Raw genomic sequence first — 22,173 nt, 5'->3', positions numbered from 1 at the left:
GGACTCCTGAGCAAATCTTCCCTGAAGCCCATCCCCAGTGCCACTGCAGAGCCATCAGGCTTTAAGGTGGTGGTAGCTCAGATCAGATGGCCAGGACAGCCTCTTTCCCAGCTTTGTGAGCACCATTATGCCTCCCACATTTAGGTTAACCCCTGGGAAAGGAGGAGGTCACAAAACTGGCTGAAATTAAATGGCTGACCAAGTGGGAATAAAAGACTGCAGCAGACTGAGCTTCACTCCAAGATAAAGAAGTGGATCATCACATTCAGCTGCCTTTCCGGCCTGGGAGCCAGATACGTTACATGAGCAAAGGGCACATGTGAATAGTTTGCAAATACCAAAAAATAATGGTCAGAATTTCTAAAGAAACATGTATTCAGTTTACCTAAAATGTAAATTGATACAAGGAGATGTTATTCATCTATCAAAAAATTTCGCAAATAAAGAGAGAATTCAATATTCCTGAGGGTTCATAAAAACAGGTGTTCATATGACACATTGTTAAAATACAGTAATATGTAACAAAACCATCCTGGGGGAAATTTGACACATATGAAAAGCATTAAATCACAGACACACTAGCCAACTGATTCTATTTCTATGCATTTGTTCTAAGAAAATACCTGTAAATACAAAGAAGTTGTTATTCATTTTTATTATAATACTGTTTATACAAACTCAATGTCCACCAGCATGAACTTGATTAACCAAAAATCATTTCAATGAAATACAAAGTTTCTATTAAAATGATTGTGTAGAAAATTATTTAAACCAAAAAAGTTCTTCAAGATCCAGTGCTAAATGAAATAAGCAGGCTGTAAATTATAGTTTATAACCTAATAACATTTTCTTAATCGTACCATCAGTAAAATTGGCTCATTTTACTGTAGGGATTTCAAAGGTGAATAAAAAGATTAGTCACTGGATCTTTCGATACTGACGAGGAGAGAACACATCTAGTGTAGACTGTTAAAAAAAATGCACTATGCTATTGGTCAAAATAAGTGGCTGAAGACCACAGTACATCTAAGTACTGAGAAATGAAAGAGAAGGCTTCAGAGATGTGATGTTTCACTCTATAAAAATGGTTTAAGTTCCTGCTATGTGATAGGCTAGGTTCCAGGCCTTGGTAATCAAGACAAAGTTCCTTCCCTGGTGCAGCTCACATTTTAGTGGTGGAATCTGTAGTTTACACATGAGTAGGTAACACTGTCAGTCTTAAGTGTTGTGTGAAAAAGAATGTGGAAGAGAGCAATGCACAACTGGACGGGGTGGGGATGGTTATGTGTGATAAAGTGACAAAGGAAGCCTTTAGTGATATTTGAAGAGTGACTTAAGGGAGTAGGCAGGGCATGCAAATATCTGGCATATTTCGAGTTTTGGGGCCTGTAAAGGAAAACATCATGGCAGCAGTTGAACAAATCCCATAAAAATTGTGAGTCAGGAGTATGATAGGAGGGACCAGATTGTGCAGGGCCTACTGGGTTCTGCAAGGAACACACAATTTCTTTGTCTTTTTTCTTTTCTTCTTCTTTTTTTTTTTTTTTTGGTAGTGAAAATTCGTTTCAATTTGAATGCCACAGATTGCTTTTACTAATATTGTTTTCTTAGGTGTTAACCAAGAAAGGGTCAAACAGCCTCTGGGAACTGTGCAAATATGGAACGCTTCACAAATTTATGTGACGTCCTTGTACAGGAGCCATGAAATCTTTTCTGTGTCCTTTCACTTTTAGTGTATATGCTGCTGAATTGGCCCCTGGTGTGTCTTTTGATGAGGAAGGAACATCATGAAGGATTTGAAACAGATGCACAATATGATCTCACTTATAAATTTTAGAAAACACTCTAGATTTTGGGTAGAAAACTGTCTGTAGGGAGACCTCTTAGAACGTTAATACTCCACAGCTTAAATAAAAGTGATAGCAGTTGAACTAATGAGAAATGAGTAGATTCCAGGATCTCTTTCAAAGACAAGTGGCCAGTGGATCAGGTGTGGATATAACGGAAAAAGAAGAGTCAAAGATGGCTCCACCTTTAAAAAAAAAAAAAAAAAATTACAGATGGGGTCTCACTCTGTTGCCTTGGCTGGAGTGTAGGGGCATGATCATAGCTCACTGCAACCTTAAAATTCAGGGTTCAAATGACCCTCCCGACTCAGCTTCCCAAGTTGCTAGAACTACAGGTACACACCACTATGCCCGTTTAATCTGAATTCAGAAATTTTCACTTGCTGTACATAGGTGAATGCAGGTACCATTTATTCACATGGGAAAGACTGTATGAAAGCAAATGTTGATAGGAAGGTGCATGTGTAGTGGAGTGATAAGAGTTCTGTGTGATTGAGAAGATAGGATAAAAGAGTATAGAAGAAATTCAGAAACACCAACTAGATAGGGTGCCATAGACCGAGAATTGGCAAGACATAAGAATACTGGAAATCTGATACCTTGCAATGAGAAGAAAGTAAAAGAAGAAGACTTGCAAGAATCCCAAGAAGGGGGGGAAATGGGAAAAGCAACAGCAAAAAACTCATCTACTTACATTTTAATGTTTTCAATTAAAAATATAAAAAGCATTATAACAAGTAAACATACAGGATCATTTTAAATAACCATTTCAAATCATAAGTAACTCACCTTTCATAAATATATATTTAAACATCTGAGATTCTTAGAATTCAAATTGAACTGTTGTTTTCTACACAGATTTGACATTATGAGTAAAAAAAGTTAGATTTTAAGGTATAAACACAACATGGTTGACTTCTATAAATATTACATAAATGAAGGTGTTTACCTTACTCAGATTTCCTATAATGTTACCATTTTAATTTACTTTCTACATCTGTTCACTTGTATATTTTCCTTGTAAATTAAAGGGGTCACCCACACATACTATAGTAACATTTCAGTGGAGATAATTTGATAGGCACAACCACAACTTAAGCTCCACCTGAGAAAATTACTTAGGTCGCTATACTGTGTCATGACACTAAGCTCAAAGTAGAGTTAAAACCAACATCTTATCATAAGCGTTATCCATTCATAATCTCAGCTGATGAAAAAAGTATTCAGATATTTCATTAAAACATCTGAGGAAGCTAAGGTGAAGTAACTAGAAACTATGTTTGAATCAAATTTACAGTAAAGTTACACATAAATACAAGTATATCCTAAAATTTCATTTTTAAATTATGAAAATCCTTCTAGATATTAAAATGTGCTGTTCTCAGACTTTAGAATTATGCATAGAATTTACCTCTGAATTACAAACCAAAGTGTCTGCTTTTAATTAAAACAACGAAATTTCCACAATACATTAAATGTATTCATTGATTCCTTTCATTCCAATGAATATTTGTTGGGCACCCACCATGTTCCCAGTGCTGTGTTGAGCCCTAGAATGAAAACAGTGATTAGGAGCAGACGCAACTCCTGCCCTGTTGAGGCACGAAAAACTTCAGGTGCTAAGAGTGTGACGAACACAATTGATGGCCATTTGACCTATAACAGTTGGTCTAATTTAGTGGAAGTACTCAAGGAAGGTTTCCAAAAGATTTGATGCTTCATCTAAAAATCAAAATATGTGTATGATTAACTAATTGAAGCAGAAATGAAAGTATTCTAAGTGGAGGCACAGGAAAGGTAAATATCTGTGGCAGAAAAACAAAAACACTGCGTGAAGCCCAGGGTGAGTGAGGGAGAGAGGAGTGAAGGTGAACCATACACAAATGCAGGGAAGAGCAGGGCACACCTGGCATATTGGTCATAGTAAGATAGTAAAATATTAGCCGCTGTTTTGTGAGTATCACTCTGAGGGTACTAAGGATAAGAAAGTGGAATGGGAACAGAAGGTAAGTAGACAGGTGACAATGAAAGCAAGATTAGTGGACTGACATGAGAGAGATTTATACAAAAGAGACAGAATAACATGGATAGAACAGAGATAATGCAACTAGGGCAATGGAGTAGCAAGGGTGACCCCCTAAGTTTTTGGACCAAAACCAAAGGGAAGATAGTAAATAATGGAAGGGAGCCAAGTTTAGTGGGTAGGATTATAAGCTTAGTTTTGAGAATTGTTGAGATTGGCCCCTTTTGAGATACCTGAGATGTCAAGGGTGTGGTTTACCAGGCTGAATCAAGAGGTTGACAGTAAAGTGAAATACAGTCTCAAGAAAATAGCAGAAGTCAATTGTATCTAATGCTGAAAAACATCCACTAGATTTCATAACATGATCACTGGTAACTGCAGGAAGGTATGTTTAACAGGTATGGAAGCCAGAAGAAGTGGGTGTTATTTGGGAAGCTGTGGGTAAGAAAACAGATAGAACAATTACAGACAATTGCCAACATACCTGGCTGTGAAGGAAAGAGAAGCAACAGTGTCAGCAGAAGGAAAGGAGACACAATCAGGGTTGTTTTAAAAGAACATAAAACATAAATGACAAGGGGGCATAAAAATTGATGTGTATGGTTTTTTGTTGTTGTTGTTGTTGTTAGTTTAGTTTAAAACTAGAAGAGGAAATAACCCAAAAATCTATTTGTCTTAGATAACTTGCCAACTATGGCCACGACTAAATTAAGCCTGCCCAGAATTCTTTAAGCTGAGTCTTTTTCCTCCTGGGTGCTCTAACAACACTTGATTCCTACTTTTGTTGTGACACTTACCATATGTACTCTAATTGCCATTTGTAATCTCTTTTGCTCATTGTAAACCAATTTAGTAGAATTGTTTAATCAACACTTATCCAAGGACCAGATGCATAGTAGGTGGTCAAAGATGCATGAAGAATGCTAAACATCTTGCAAAAGCAAACATTCAAAACACTTTTCTTAAATGCATACTCTCTTTATGAAATGTTGTTGCTCAAATGATGGATGGCATAGTTTCCGTGGTAGATCTGACTAAATCTTGAGACCTGAGTGATCCTCATAGCTTCATGCCACTGCCATCATTGGTAACAACTCCTCTCCATAAGGAAAAAAAAAAAAAAATGCAAATTTTATTAGCATTCTGTGATCCATAAGATGGCACCAAAAGTTCATGAAAAACTAGTTTCCAATACGAAACTTTACTTTAGATGGATAAAGTGGTCAATGTGATCTCCACTTAGGGAATCAGTGCAATTAGAAAACCCTGAAATATTAGCTATTAGCCATGACTCCAACCATTCAGCGTGGCTGTAAGTACAATGGGTGTTTCTCATTTGTTATCACCAGCACTATAAGCATTCACTGGATCATTTCTTCCAAACTACTTAGTGAAAACATGAGAAGTGCTATGCTGTTTGGCTCCCAAAGGGGAGGCCTGAGCTCACAGAACGGAGTTGACACTTGTACTGCAGAAGTTTAAACCCTGTGGGGATGGTAAGGAACACTGTCTTGTGAGAGTGGAAAGGCAGGAGCCTAAACAACAGCTGTTTTGCAGCTGGGTCACAAAGGAGAGCTAGAAATCCCTTGACACCATAAAAGGTAGCGGATGATGGGAAGGCAATCACAGGGCTTCCATTTGTCACTGGCAGAGTGCCACTTGCTGCTCTCAAATCCAAATGCTCTTGTAAGAGGATGAAACCAGATGTAAATAATTCTCTAATATACTATATATATGAAGTTTCAGCTATAAAGAACATAGAGGTTTAATTTATTTAGATACTAAATTGTCTGATGATTTACCAGTGTACTGAAGATAGCATTGGATTTAATAACAGAAACCTAAGTTCTAGTCCGGTTCTGACACCGTAAAGATAAACAGCCATGAAAAACCACTGATCTGAGTACGTTTCTTTTTATTTTATTTTTTCAGTTGTAAATCCAAAGATCTGGGTTAACCAAACACGACTGGTTGCAATTCTCTATCAGAAAAATGGAATTCAATTCAGGGGAAGTGGTTAAACATTCAGATTAAAGAAAAAGTAACTTCTTAATTCGTGTCATCCTCTCTTGCTTCCACTGCTTTCCAGTCTACCATGGGGGAAAGGAATCAGCTCTTTTTCCCAGGCCCACTCAGTGGACACTAAGACTGGGGAAAGCAGTGAGACCTAAACTCAACTGTGTAGTTCACATTCTGTACTAATGAATGAAACTAAACAGAAGAGGGATAAATGACCCATTTATCTTCTTAAAGCAATTTCAAGGTAACGATGCATATCAAAGGTAGTGTATCTCAGAAAGGTTCTTAAGTGAACTAGGTCATATATGTACTGAAAAGTCTAAAATGTTCTTCTAAGTAATTCTGATTTTCCTGAAACTGCTCTGTCTATGCCCACTGTTTCAATGTATTTATAACAGCACCCCCTTCCTGGTTGGGACAAAAGTCTACAGTTACCCTAATTCCTGTTTCTCTCTCACAATAATTCACAATTAGATGAGTCAAATGATGGCTCCATGACACTGCCATGTCCCACCAGATGAAACCACTAGGCTCCATTAGCAACATCAGTGAGGTCTCACTGTGACCTCAGCTTTCCATTCCCGAAGACACTCGTAACAACGAGAGCATTAACGAAGACATCCTCTCAGAGCGGAAGACCATGGGAATTTGCTAAGCATAATTAAGTTTCCATTCATCTTCTCCACTTACAAAAACACATTTTTTTCAGGGGCCTGTTGTCACAGCACACTGCAATTCTACTTTTTCCTTGTAGGTTATATCGTAAGAACAGAAACATTATAGAGCAACTTGGTTTGCATCAGGTGCTATTCTAAGTACTTTAGATGTATGGTCACATTACATCCTCATAAAAAGTCCTAAAATACTGTTATAATCCTGGTTTTACAAAAGAAGAAACCGAGGCACAGAGAGGTGAAGTGCCTTGCCCAGGTACAGAAGCTTGATCTGGCAAAGTTGGGAATCACACAGAAGCTATCTGGCTTCACAGTTCATGCTATTACATTGTAGGCATGTTCCAGAAGTTCACTACCAGGAATCATTACGTTATTTAAAAACTAACATTATAGCTTAAAGACAAACTCATGCTTCCACCCATTCCTTACCGTGTATTTAGACTAGAGTACCTACTATATGCCTGGCATTGTGTGCAACACTGGATAGGAAAAGATAAACTGAGGTAATTCCTACTCTTATACATGGTGGAACATCATGCCAACTCCAGAGGCAGGCCCTTATCAAATTGAAGATCATACTTAAAAGGGCTCTTGTTACACAAGGGCACAGTAGGGACATAAGGGGAAAACAGAGAGCAGGGCCTCTGTTCTGCACGAGTGAGTCAGGGGAGGTTGGAAAAAGAGTAGGCATACTTAAGCTGACTCACAGATGGAGGAAAAATTGGCCAGGCATCAAAGCAATGGGCTATCTAGTCAGTCCAAGTGCTGGTGGCTTAAAATTTCTCTTTACAAGATCCAATTAAGACAATTATTTAGAAATTCTGCTTAATGGAAAATTTTTCTTAATTTAACACTAGTTAAAAGGACCAGCAGTTTACAAATGTTAATTTGATACTAATCAACTCAAAACACATTTTTTTTTTTTTGACAAAACAGGGTTATGTAACAACTAAACTTTATCAGATTTCTACTTCCTACCAGGCGAAAGATTCTTGAGTCACCTTCCGTGAACAATAATTTTCTGTGACTTACAAATAAAGAAAGATCTATACAAAACAGCAATGTTTAGTAAGCAATACTCATTCACTTTCGCTTCTAGAGTGTGAAGTGACTAGCGGTAGTGCATATTAAGATTACAGAAACATTTAAACTAGGTGGAAAGGGGAAAACATGCACAAAGAGCCTGGCACATGACCAGCAGAACAAATCTGTATGTATAAATACAAGAGACAAGCATATCACCGGACTGGACCATTCCCAAGTCCCAGAATTACAGTGTGCTAGTGGAAGCACACACATGTGTTCTGGCATTATTACAAAATGAAATTCTCTTTCTCTCTTTCTGACAGTGAGAGAAAATGTGTAATTTCACAAGAAAATGTGGGCCACTCACAGGAAAACATGAAGCACAGAGGTGACATGGTGATGTAGAACAGAAAGTCTGAACTTCTTTGCCTCTATATAGACAATTTAATAGTAGTTCAGCTCAGAGCTAAATTACCACTGTCAACATCGAAAACACTCTTGACCTTAGAAGGAAAAAATGTGTGATGTGAGCTGAACAGGACTCGCTAAACATCAACATCCTGAATTATCTTCATCACATTGTACAGATTAATTGTCACCTGAGTTGGCAGGTTTATCTCTGAGGTGCAAGAGGGACTGAATAGACACTCCCAATCATTAGAGCATTTTCACCAAAGCAATTCAGGGGTACACAGGATGGCAGTTTAGTCAATTTGACAAAATTCCTTGCACAACTGCTATAAATACAGTGCAAGCTTTGGAAGAACTATATTGACCTGCTCAACTTCTCAAAATGGAATGCATATACACATTGGGATTTGTGGTGTCATGCCATGGAAAACCCAAACATGGAGCTTTAAAGAGTTGAGGGAATATCTATGATACTAAATTATTAAATTATCTAAAGTAATTTCTATTTTAAAACAAGCACTGGTATGTTACAAAAAGAGAAGCAGTCACATAGAGGAAAGAATATGTCCTTGGGAATCAGACATGAGCTTGATTATCTTGTGAAGGTTGATCCCTAGAAAAGTAGGACTACTTGGGCAAGTTACTTAAAATCTCCAGAAATTCAATTCTTTACAGGGATAATATCATACCTCTCAATGAGACTGTAACAAAGACAGCACACATAAAGCTCTTACCACAGTGCACGGTACAGAGTAAGTGCTCAATAAATGCTAGCTATTATGATCTTTGTGTAATAGGGACACCAGTAGCTAAATCTTAAGAGGATTAAATAAGGTAACACACATTTAAGAAGTATAGTAAAATAATATGATGTGAGCACTCAAAAAAACAGTTAGTTCTCTTCTTAACTAGACCTTTATACCTAATTCTATTTACCCAGAGGCAAACCATAGATGTACATGGCTATTTCAGTTGTATTTAAAATAGCATTCTTGGCCAGGACTGGCTCATGCCTGTAATCCCCCAGAACTTTGTGAGGCTGAGGGGGGCAGATTGCTTGAACCCAGGAGTTTGAGACTAGCCTGGGCAACATGGTGAAAACCTGTCTCTAATTAAAAATACAAAAATTAGCCACGTGTGGTGGTGGACGCCGGTAGTCCCAGCTACTTGGGATGCTGAGGCAGGAGAATCACTTGAACCAGGGAGGTGGAGGTTGCATGAGCTGAGATCACGCCACTGCACTCCAGCCGGGGCAACAAGATCAAAACTCCACTCAAAACAAAACAAAACAAAAACCAAAAAATAGAAATTAGCTGGGCGTTGTGGCAGATGCCTGTTGTCCCAGCTACTTAGGAGGCTAGAATGGAAGAATCACTTGAGTGCGGAAGGTAGAGGTTACGGTGAGAGGAGATGGAGCCTCTGCACTCCAGCCTGAGCGACACAGCCAGATGCTGTCTCAAAAATAACAATAAAACAAAACTAAAAAAATAGTATTCTTATAATGTTTCTATAGAAATAATTTTGTAATCTAAAATAACATCATTATCAACCAAATTGCCACTTGTTCTGGGATGTCTTAGAAAAATGTAGGCAAAATTTGCCTTAGGGTTCAGTGAATTTGAAGAAAAGACAAAATAGAGACCAATGCTCAACAATGAAGTTACAATTAGAAGACTGTAGGGCTTTTTTGATCAAACTGGAAAATTCAAATCAACATTAGAGATAGTTTAAGAATATATCGCCCACCTCTCCCTAGCAATATGTATTTTCCAAAAGGTTCACTGTCTCTTTGAAATACTGACATGATTTGGCAAGCTCAGGTTGAAATAGTCAGCAGGGTTCAAGCTGCTATGAATCTCAAAATTATAAGGAAGTTGGAGAATTTTAGTTGACTTTGAATATTGCAGTATACAAACACCTGCTATTTCACAGAAGCAAAATTGTGTTACTCAAAATAATATGTTATTCAAATCAGTCATATTTCACATATCTTTCCTCAAATTAAATGGCTACAGATGAGTATGTTAACATTTCCTTATTTTGTTTTTAGAAATATAACAGCAGAATCAAAAGTACTGGATAGGCAATGGAGGGAAAAATAAAGTATACAAAACATATAAAGAAGGCATCATATCCAGCAGATGGCTTCTGTATTGAAGGATAAGCAAGAAAGAGTTGAAAAGGCAGTTTTAAGTATTGCTAGATGAGGTGGATTAATGATCAAATGAAGTTAGAAACATATGAGTAGAATAAGCTGTGTGCCTAAAGAAGGGCCACTTAAATAAATCATATCATCTCTAAAAAAGATTTTATACACATGTACATGTTCATTCTTTTGGAGAATGTCATTTCAGATTTGGATGTTTAAAAGTAATAATAACTAATCTATTTCATAAATAATTGGATATCTAAAATATCCAATTATAAAAAAATCTAAAATAAATCTAAAATATAATTATAAAAAAACCTCACATTTCCAAATAAAGATTTCTCAAATATCTTTTACTACAGTAGTTATTTTAATATGAGTATAATAATTAGTGTTACAAATTAAGTGACATTATGTTAAGCAAAATTTAGTAATTTCTAAGATCAGAATAAACTTCAGCAAAGCTATAGCAAAACTCTAAAAAGAAAAGCTTGCCTCTTCTATAACGTTTTTCAGCATAAATTCAACCTAATCACTTCCTGTGGAAAATATTTCACATTGCTCTCCATCCCGTCACATTTATGTCAAGCCGATTCTTCAACTGAAATACCTAAATATTATAATTCCTATAAATGATCACATTATTCCTAGCTGCCATACTTCATACCTAATAAAAGAACAGAGGATTATCTACATTCTGTTATACCTGTCAGAAGAATATGGTACATACTCATTAACATCACGACCACTGTTCATGAAATTCTACAAATTCCTTCTGAAGTGAATGGCTTATATTATACACTTTGCTGAGATTCCCATTCCAAGGCTATCAGAGCAAAACAGATGGCCAGAAGATTATACTCTTCTATGTTATCAATAAAAAATGAATATAATAAATTTTGTTTTTTCATGCATATATTCCAAAAATAATTGTTTCTATATTCATAGGACTACCATATTATTTTACTGAGACAAAGATAAGAAAGAAATTATTTTACATGCAAACATATTGTTATCCAACTATTTGACCCTTTAAATTCAGCCTTCAATCCCTTCTTAATGCTGAGGATTTCTGCCAACAGAATTTAACCAACAGAATGAAATAAAAGATATCTTCTCAGACTCTACTCACTTTAACCCACTTAAAGCATCATTTTTTTCTCTTTTTGTCTAATTAGTTGTGCAAAACTTCAACTTTGCCATTTATCCCTTCAAACTTTTAATATTTATTTTTTTTCTTCCCTCTTTTTTTTTTTTTTTTTTTGGTCCACCATGTAACACTAAAATGATATATTTTGTTCAACAAATGCTTATTGCTATTTAAGGTCCTCTCTTAGCATAAAAAATAAGTAAGACCAAGCTGATACACTAGTCTAGCTTTCAGTCTAGTGGGTAAGATAGACATGGTAACAGTTAATAATAAGAGAGAGTAGGTGACCTATTTACTCTCATGAGAGCACAGATAACAGAAAAATTAACTTAAGGAAGGACAGTGATGTATCAGTGAGTGTTATGGCCTGATTGAAAGCTTCCATGTGAATTGGGCCAATCCCTGCTTTAGAGTCATTTCACCTGTATTCATTCAACAAATATTTATTGAACAACTATGCACTAAAAAACCAAGCTAGTAACACTAATGAACATGGTATCTACTTTCATTATCCAAAAAAAAAAGCAATATTTATTAATGTTAGGATTCAGTATCATGTAGTTATTCATATGCAATAAGAAGTGTGGAAGAATTTGAAGGCTACCTGGAAGAATGAGGAACTATTTTATGGAAGAGAAAGTGTTTTAGATTAAGTTGTATGGATTGGTAGGACTTTGCTAAGTCTGGAGAGGCAAGAAAAAGATATTCTAGACGAAGGCAGCACCAAGTTTGGAAAAGACAAAAGAATGAGTGAATGGAACATACTTAGAGAGTTACCATACATTTAAAACTGTGGGCGATAATAGTTGATGAGGCTGAACAAGTACAGATATGGTTAAATAATTAGCAATGTTCCATGTCATGCAAATACATAAATGACAATGATAACAATAATACTGTTCTTACCGCTAATGGCTAACAATTATCAAGTCCTCACAACATGCTGACCAGACATTGTTCTATGTGCCTTACATTCATGTATGGACTCCTTTAACTGCTCAACAAGAAAATGCTTTTTCCCTCATTTTACAGACAAAAAGGATGAGATAAGGAGAAGTTAAATAACTTGTCCCAAATCACAGAGCTAATAAGCAATTGAACAAGCCAGGAAGTCTAGAACCAGTGTTCATAAGTGCTGCCACCCTAAAATGATGGAGTCCTAATGGAAAAGGAAGTCAGGCTTTATGATCAAATATATTTTTATAAACATCTAATTCTATACTTTTGAAATATTAAGACAATATCAGGCCAGGCACAGTGGCTCACGCCTGTAATCCCAACACTTTAGGATGCTGACATGGGCAGATCACCTGAGGTCAGGAGTTCAAGACCAGCCTGGCCAACATGGCAAAACCCTATCTCTACTAAAAATACAAAAATTAGCTGGGCATGGTGGCACATGTCTGGAATCCCAGCTACTCAGGAGGCTGAGGCAGGATAATCGCTTGAGCCCGGGAGGTGGAGACTACAGTGAGCCAAGATCGCACCATTCATTGCACTCCAGCCTGGGTGACAAGAGTAAAACTCCATTTCAAAATAAATAAATAAATAATAAAACATCAACCAAGCATCTACTACATATAATGCACATTATGCTTTGTGCGATGGGAAAATAAAAATATATGGCATATCTCATGAATATCTGTGATTCCTGATATATCAAGATGCAGATTTAGACACAGACACAGATTTGTTACTGAAATGACAGGGGTTTGGTGTAGATCCTGTTGCTTGCTGCACAGCAAACCAATTACTGAGACAATGACGATCACCACGGAAGAAGGCTTTATTTGGGTGCTATAGCTGAGGAGATGGGAGATCAGTCTCAAATTCATCTCCCTGAGCAACTGAGATCAGGTGTTTATATAGCAGGGAAGAAATGTAACTACATGCAGGAAAACAGGAATGTGGGAGAGGCAAGGAAGAGAAGAGCTGGTCAACAGGAAGCAGGTTGTTGCTTAGGCAATCCTGATGGGTGAGAGGTCTGGCGTCTCACTGATCAGATGAGATGATGTGGTGAGTTTCACTTCCTTGATACTATCTGGGAGGCCTGATGGTTGGTTTCTTGAGAAAGGAACTCAGACAAGATAAACAAGTTTTAAGAAAGGGAGGGTCAATTTCTATGTTTATTCAAACGAAATCATAAATATCAGATGTATGGGATGATTGAGCTGGTTTTACATTGAGATTAAAAAAACAGAAATAGAGAGAGTATGTTTGTACAATATTAGCAGCTCCAATGTTGTATTACAGGGGTCCCCAGGCCATGAACGGGACCAGTTCATGGCCTATTTGGAACCAGGCTGCACAGCAGGAGGTGAGTGGTGGGTGAATGAACGAAACTTCATCTGTATTTACAGCTGCTCCCCATCGCTCACATTACTACCTGAGCTCCATCTCCTGTCAGATCAGTGGCAGCATTAGATTCTCATAGGAGCACAAAACCCTGTTATGAACTGCACATGTGAGGGATCTAGGTTGTGTACTCCTTATGAAAATCTAATGCCTGTTGATCTGAGGTGGAAGAGTCTAATCCCAAAATTGTCCCTCCCAAGTCCCCAACTTGTACCCAGTCCATGGAAACACTGTCTTCCATGAAACTGGTCCCTGGTGCCCAAAAGGATGGGGGCCACTGTTACATTAGACAACCTACAATAAGTACTATAAGAGGGGTTGAAAGTGTCTCAAGAGTATAAAGAAGGAAGAGATTAGTTCTCACAGTGTTTTTTTGGGAAAAAAGGAAAATCTAAATTGTCATAAAAATTTCAACACTTCTATTTTTACAAGAGAGAACTAGACAAATTGGAAATCAATGATTTTTCTGAGATCCATGAGACAAATGAGTTTGAAAGGCAAGTCACCACCCTCTAATGTGACGAGACAGGAGATTCTAGAGAATCACAGTGGAGACCTGCTTTTTTGATGCAGAAGCCAATCAAGCCAAAAATCTCATAGGCACACTTACATGGCAATTTTGTCAACTTGCTGGAGGCTGAGGGTAGACTATCAGGAGAAAGAGAAACCCTGAGGACCAAAGTCTTAGGGGGTACTCAACTGTTACCTTTCAGAAACCAGATCGAGTTTTCATAGTGAAGTACAAAAAAAGATCCCTCACTCTCCTGGTGATGACAGGGGAAGTAGAAGACTCATCCCTGTGAAACACATCCAGAGCCCCCTCAATAACAGAGGCCTACTCTCCAGGGTGAAAGATGTCACCAGAGCCTTCCCCAGAGCTGTGGGTAAAGACACTCCTCTCGATTAATCTCTATCTACTTCATCTCACCTATAGTTAGGAGTTAGCAGAATAACTCATGAAGGTCACAGGACACAGAAACAGGCCCATTCAAAGACTGAGATGTAATCATAGGCCTATTCAAAGTCTGAGATGTAATTGACTAATGACAGAATATTCCTCCTCCCTCATACTTCGTCATCACAACAGCTGGCCTCTTGTATAATAGTGGACTACAAGTGAAAGAGTCTCAAGACAGCATCTCTCAAAGAAAGAGTACTAAGGGAAACCTAAGGGCAAGAGAGGAGACAAAAATCAGAATGGAAGAGAAAATTGAAGCCTCTAGCAGTTGTAGCTACAACAAACACTAAACAAGGCCCAGTTCACAGCCAGATTAACACCAGTTCTCACATTAGAGGCTATTTATTTCAGTTTCTATCACCCAATTCAACATGTCCTGCATTCATCAAAAAAACATGAGACATGGCAAAAGATTGGAAAAACAAAGTCCAAAGACACAAAGCAAGCATCAAAACCAGACTTACATGTTGGAATATGAAACAAATTTTGGAATTGACAGAGAACTTACAATAACTATTATCAATATGGGCTCTAATGTAAAAAGTAGACAACGTGCAAGAACAGATGGGTAATATAAGCAGGGAGAGGATCTATGAAAATCAAAGGAAAACACTAGAAATCAAAACCACTCTACAAAAGTAAAGAATGTCTTTGATGGGCTGGTTAGAAGACCCAGGATGGCCAAGGAAAGAGTCAGTGAGCTTGACGAAGGGTCAACAGAAACTTCTAAATGGACGTGCAATGAATAAAAGAATGAAGAGTACAGAATATCAAAGAACTGTGCAACAATTTCAAAATATGTGACATATGGGCAATTGGAATATCAGAAGGAGAAGAAAATAGAGTTAATATTAAAGTGATTGATGGCGTTCCCAAAGTAATGAAAGATGCAAAAACCAGAGATTCAAAAAACTCAAAAGGCCACCAGTAAGATACATCCCCAAAATACTAAACCTAGGCATATTATTAGGTTGGTGCAAAAGTAACTGTGGTTCTTGCCATTACTTTCAATGGAAAATCTGCAATTACTTTTGCTCCAACCTAATATATTCAAACCTGTAGGAAGACAAAGAGAAAATCTTGAAAGAAGTCCAAAGGGGGAAAAATCATCTTACCTATACATGAATAAGGTTGCAAATTACAGTGGACTTCTGATCAGAAACTATCAAGCAAGAAGAGAGTAGAGTAAAATATTCAAAACACTGAAAAACAACCCCACAAATCTAGAATTTTATATCCAGTGAAACTATCCTTTAAAAATGAAGCAGAACTATAAACTTTCTAGATACAAAACCTGAGGGAATTTATTATAAGACTTTTCCTTAAGAAATCTTAAAAGATTTTCTTCAGGTAGAAGGAACATGATATCAGAGACTTGGATCTATATTAAAAAATGAAGAGGGTTATAGAAAGAATAAATGAAGGTAAGTAAAATATTTGTCTTTTTCTTAGCTTATCTAAAGAACAGTTCAAAGTAATAATAGTAATAAGTTATTAGATGATTATAGCATGTAGGTAAGTAGAATGAGTAACAGAGATGTCACAAGGGACAGGAGGGAGGAACTGTGAATACTCCATAAGGTAATTGTATGCACATCCAGCAGTTGAATGTCACTTAAAGGTACACTTAAAGTGTACATCACAAATTCCAGGGCAACCACCATGAAAATTTTTAAAGAAATATAATTGATACACTAGGAGAGGAAATAAAATCATATTAAATGCTCAATTAAAATATAAGAATAATGAAATACAATGCAGCAAAAGCAGTCTTAAGACTGAAGTTTAAGTGGTAAGTGTGTACATTACGAAAGAACAAAGAGCTCAAATCAACAGCCTATGCCTCAAGGAACTAGACAAAAAAGAAAAAACTAAGTCCAAAGTCAGCAGAAGGAAGGAAACGATAAAGATTAGAACAGAAATAAATGAAATAGAGAATAGAAAAACAATAGAAAAATGGCAACAACACTGAGAGTTCAAATTTTTTTTTCAATTCTAAATTTTCTTCTTTTCTTTTTTCTATTATACTTTAAGTTCTAGGCTACATGGGCACAACGTGCAGGTTTGTTACACAGGTATACATGTGCCATGGTGGTTTGCGGCACCCATCAGCTCGTCATTTACATTAGGTATTTCTCTTAATGCTATCCTTCCCCCAGCCCCCCAACCCCCGCCAGGCCCTGATGTGTGATGTTCCCTGCCCTGTGTCCATGTATTCTCATTGTTCAATTCCCACCTATGAGTGAGAACATGCGGTATTTGATTTTCTGTCCTTGTGACAGTTTGCTTAGAATGATGGTTTCCAGCTTTATCCATATCCTTGCAAAGGACATGAACTCATCCTTTTTATGGTTGCATAGTATTCCATGGTGTATATGTGCCACATTTTCTTCATCCAGTCTATCATTGATGGACATTTGGGTTGGTTCCAAGTCTTTGCTATTGTGAATAGTGCCACAATAAACATACGTTTGCATGTGTCTTCATAGTAGCATGATTTATAATCCTTTCGGTATATACCCAGTAATGGACCTAGTAATGGGATTGCTGGGTCAAATGGTATTTCTAGCTCTAGATCCTTGAGGAATCGCCACACTGTCTGCCACAATGAAGAGTTCAGTTTTTTAAAGGTAAAGTCAGCAAATTTTTAAACAGACTAAGAAAAAAGAAAGAAGATTTGAATAACAAAAATCAGAAATGAAAGAGGAAACACTACAAATGATAGCAAAGAAATAAAAAGTATCCTAAGAAAAGGTGGGAAAAGAGCGTCAACTAGGCACAACCAGGAAGAGCCTCTCCCAGCGAGTGAGACCAAACTATGGAGTAAATCAACATACTTCAAAACAGATCTTTTGGAAGAAAACACTGAGAGTTGACAGAGAGGCAATGTAGGCCCCAAGGCTAAAGAGAGATGAAACTGGGAGCACTGTATGGGATAGCTGACCTATAGGAAGGACTCCTTGTCCCTGAATGGCTCCTAAGGAAGTGGTAAGTGAAGAACCTGTGGAGAAACCCACTCTTACCATGGACTTCTGGGATCCTGGCTGCACGAGATGCCACCACCCGTACAGACAGTTAAGTTGGTAGGGGGGACTGCCCAGAGAGTAGACATAGACCGAGCTTCAGCACGTGTAAAGCCCAGGGGATTTTGCATGGGCACAGATGCAATAAAATACGGTAATAGGCATCCATATCCAAGGCTTCTCCATGTTCCTCTGCATGGCTCTTGACTTTGCTGACTGGACTGGGAGAGAACAGGCTGTCTTTCCTGAGTTATCAAGGTGGGTCAGATCTGCATATCTGCCTGTGCACTGACCCCTCTTGGGGTTCCCTGCCTGGCTGCTTGCACAGGAGCAGGCATACTGCTTTGAGTGCTTTGCTAGTGGCCTGGGAACAACCCCACCCCGGGGCAATTCCCTGCCAAATCCCCCTGCCCCCACCAAGCACAGCTGGGCTTGATCTCAAAGGGTCAGAGGATAAGGCTGCTGGCGCAGTGGGTCCCAAGTGCCCAGGGTCAGAGCAGACAGCTCCAGAATGAAGAGCTGAGATTTGTGGTTGGAGCAGGGGAAGGGCCCTCACTCTCAGAGCAAGGGGAAGTGAGGCAGGGGTTCAAGGGCGCGGCACCAGTGATTGCAGAAGGCTCCCCTAAGGTCCAAGAACGTATATGGTAAGGGGGTCATCTCTTCTCTCCCATCTCCCCCACCACAGAGCACTGCTGCAAAGGTGCTGAATTACAAAAGAGGTGCTAGGTTAAATTCAAAAGAGGTGCTAGGCTAAGAGCCAATCTGCCAGCCATTACTCTTTTTTTTTTTGGAGACCAGAGTCTCCTTGTGTTTCCCAGGCTGGAGTGCAGTGGTGCAATCTCGGCTCATTGCATTCTCTGCATCCCAGGCTCTTTTTTCTTTTCTCTCTCGCTCTCTCTCTCTCTTTTTTTTTTTTTTTTAAAGACGGAGTCTAGCTCTATTGCCCAGGCTGGAGTGTATTGGCAAGATCTCGGCTCGCTGCAACCTCCACCTCCTGGGTTCAAGCGATTCTCCTGCCACAGCCTCTGGAGTAGCTGGGATTACAGGCGTACACTACCATACTAGGCTAATTTTTATATTTTTAGTAGAGGCAGTGTTTCACCATGTTGGCCAGGCTGGTCACAAACTCCTGACTTCAAGTGATCCGCCCTCCTGGGCTTCCTAAAGTGATCTGCCTGCCTTGGCCTCCCAAATTGCTGGAATTACAGGCCTGAGCCACCACTCCCTGCTTCCCACCTGCCAGCCATGAGTCTTAAGCACCATCTACTGGATTGGAACTTGAATTACACTGCCCTACCCCCACTCAAAAAAAAAATTCGGCCAGTATACACACCTGTGAAACAAAATGCAGGAATCTTTCCACAAATAAAGATCCCATGCAAAGCCATGGACTTCTTTTAGGACCCAGAATTGAAGCCAAATGAACAGATATATATCTCACAGTCAAACCTTTAAGGTAAATAAAGAATATAAAAATAAAAAATCCCATCCAAATGATAGCAAATTCTAAAACAGATAAAGGAACACCAGCCCTCTCATATGAGAAAGAATCAGCATAAGAACTCTGGCAATTCAAAAAGTCTAAGTGTCTCCTTACCTCTAAATGATCTCATTAGCTTCCCAGAAATGCTTCTTAACCAGATTGACATGGCTGAAATGACAGATGTACAATTCAGAAATTTGGATGGCAAGGAAACTCAATGAGATCTAGAAGAAAGTCACAACACAATCCAAAGAATCCAGGGAATCCAGTAAAACGATCCAAGAATTGAAAGATGCAATAGTCATTTTAAGAAAGAACTAAACCAAAAAAACAGGAAACGTTCTGGAAGTGAAAAATTCACAAGGAATATCATGATACGGTTGGAAGCATTAACAACACAACAGCTTAACAACACAACAGAGCAAGCTGAGCAAAGAATCTCAGAGCTCAAAGACTAGTCATTTGAATCAACATAGCAAGACAAAAAAGAGAATAAACAATAAGAAAAATGACTAAATCTCCAAGAAACATGGGATTATGTGAAGAGTTCAAACCTACAATTCACTGGCATTCCTGAGAGAGAAGTCAAGCAACTTGGAAAACATATTTGAGGATATATAATAGTTCACAAAATTTTTCCCAATCTTACTAGAGAGGCCAACATGCAAATTTGAGAAAGAGAATTCCTGCAAGATAATATAAAAAACAAACACCCCCAAGACACAGTCATCAGGTTCTACAAGGTCGAGACCATCCTGGCTAACACTGTGAAACCCCATGTCCACTAAAAATACAAAAAATTTGCTGGGCATAGTGGCATATCCCTGTAGTCCAAGCTACTTGGGAGGCTGAGGCAGAAGAATTGCTTGAATTGGGGAGGTGGAGGTTGCAGTGAGCCGAGCGCGCACCACTGCACTCCAGCCTAGGCGATAGAGTGAGACTCTGTCTCAAAGAAAAAAAAAAAATTGACCACCCCACTGGAATTTGGACTTGCGTGGGGCCTGTAGCCACTTTGTTTTGGACAATTTTTCCCATTTGGAATGGCTGTATTTACCTAATGCCTGTATCATCATTTTATCTAGGAAGTAACTAACTTGCTTTTGATTTTAAAGGCTCATAGGTGGAAGGGACTTGCCTTGTCTCAGATGAGACTTTGGACTGGGAGCTTTTAAGTTAATGCTGAAATGAGTTAAGACTTTGGGAGTCTGTTGGGAAGGTATGATTGGCTTTGAAATGTGAAGACATGAGATTTGGGAGGGGCCAGGGGCAGAACGATATGATTTGGCTCTGCATCCCCACCCAAATGTCATATTGTAGCTGCCATAATTCCCACATATTGTGGAAGGGACCTGGTGAGAGAAAACTGAATCATGTTGGTGGGTCTTTCCCATGCTGTTCTCCTGATGGTGGGTGAGTTTCATGAGATACGATGGTTTTAAAAATGGGAGTTTCCCTGCACAAGTTCTCTCTCTCTCTCTCTCTCTCTCTCTCTCTCTCTCTCTCTCGTTGCCTGCTGACATCCATGTAAGATGTGACTTGCTTCTTTTTGCCTTCTGCCATGATTTTGTGGCCTCCCCAGCCATGTGGAACCGTAAGTCCATTAAACCTCTTTCTTTTGTAAATTGTCCAGTCTTGGGAATGTCTTTATCAGCAGCATGAAGACAGACTAATACACTGAGTGTCTTTATAATGGGGAAATATGATAAAAACTACCTCAAGCCAGATTAACAACGTTAGCATAAACAGTGATAAGTCGCACTGCTAATAGATATCGTCAATATGATGAGGATGACAATTTACCTCTGGTAGTTTTCCTCCCAAACCCCATAATCCAAGTCTTATCATGACAAAACATCAGCCAAATACCAACTGAAGAACATTCTACAAAATATATGACCTTTACTCCTCAAAATTGTCAAGGTCATCAAAATAAAATGAAATCTGAGAAACTGTCACAGCAAGAGGAGCCTAAGGAGACATGACTACTAACTGTAATGTGGTTTCCTAAATGAGATCCTGGAACAAAAGAAGGACATCAAGGAAAAAACTGAAGAAATCCAGATAAAATATGGACTTTAGTTAATAACAATATATTTATGTTGGCTCATTAATTGTGACAACTGTATCATACTAATGTATTATATTAATAATAGGGGAAACTGAGTGGGGGTATCTGAGAACTCTCTCTACCAACTTCAATTCTGTAATCAAACTATTCTAAAATAAAGACTTTATTAAAAATGAATTGCATTAAAAATTTAACACAAATGCCATAAAATTATAGCCTTTGTTTTATATGAGTTAAAAATACATAGGTGCCTCATAATTTTTTTTTCATGTTGGAATAGTTTGCAACACAAATAAATTCATAAGATAAAACTTAAAAAAAGATTATGACTCAAACTGCTAAATGTGGAGGGTGAGAGCATTCCAGTTAAAGGAAAAATCTCAAAGACATAACTGCTTCCTCTGATGTATTATTCTGTATAGGATATAAGTAACAACATTTGCCAGAGATATGTGAGGAAAAGATTTTAAATACTGCAATCACCAAATGCTGTTTCTATTTGAGAAATGGAAAATAATTACAATTGGCTTAAGGTCACAAATTAATAAAGTCAATTTCCTCTTTCGAACTTATGGCTGAAGTTTTGTAAGCATGAAAACAAAGTTTTTTTTTTGTTTGTTTGTTTTTGTTTTTTTTTTTAAACTAGTATTCTGAAAATTGCATATACATCCTTAAATGTATTTTGCCATTATCAACTGGTAGTTCAACTCTTTTCTTTTGGATTCATCTAGACAAATGGCTATTTTCAGCATAGCTCTAGCCTCGATGTTAATAATAAATCTTTCTCTTTCAAAATGTTGACTTCACTGGCATCTCCATCCTGATTTCCTGGAACTCTCCTATTATCTCTGTCCACCCATGATACCAATCATAGAGAAGAGCAATGAATCGCACTCATTTTTAGTACATTTTCCAATGCTAAACACTGACTACACACTTGACAGTAATAAATTACTGAGTAAACAACAGCTCAGGTATTCTGTCACC

The 22,173-nt window shown here is 38.0% G+C and overlaps 1 protein-coding gene and 1 non-coding gene across 4 annotated transcripts in view; both read right to left on the bottom strand.

Annotated features, from left to right (window-relative positions):
* Nucleotides 1-22,173, bottom strand: part of TMTC2 (transmembrane O-mannosyltransferase targeting cadherins 2) — a 482,099-nt gene that overhangs the window by 112,287 nt on the left and 347,639 nt on the right. The window lies entirely within an intron of this gene.
* On the bottom strand, nucleotides 1,652-1,756 carry LOC116269021. The gene has a single exon (XR_004176344.1). It is a non-coding gene; the product is annotated as a U6 spliceosomal RNA (small nuclear RNA).

This window comes from Papio anubis, chromosome 9 (assembly GCF_008728515.1).
Source record: "Papio anubis isolate 15944 chromosome 9, Panubis1.0, whole genome shotgun sequence".
NCBI classification, from domain to species: Eukaryota; Metazoa; Chordata; class Mammalia; order Primates; family Cercopithecidae; genus Papio; species Papio anubis.
This window is presented reverse-complemented; position numbering and strand designations above follow the sequence as displayed.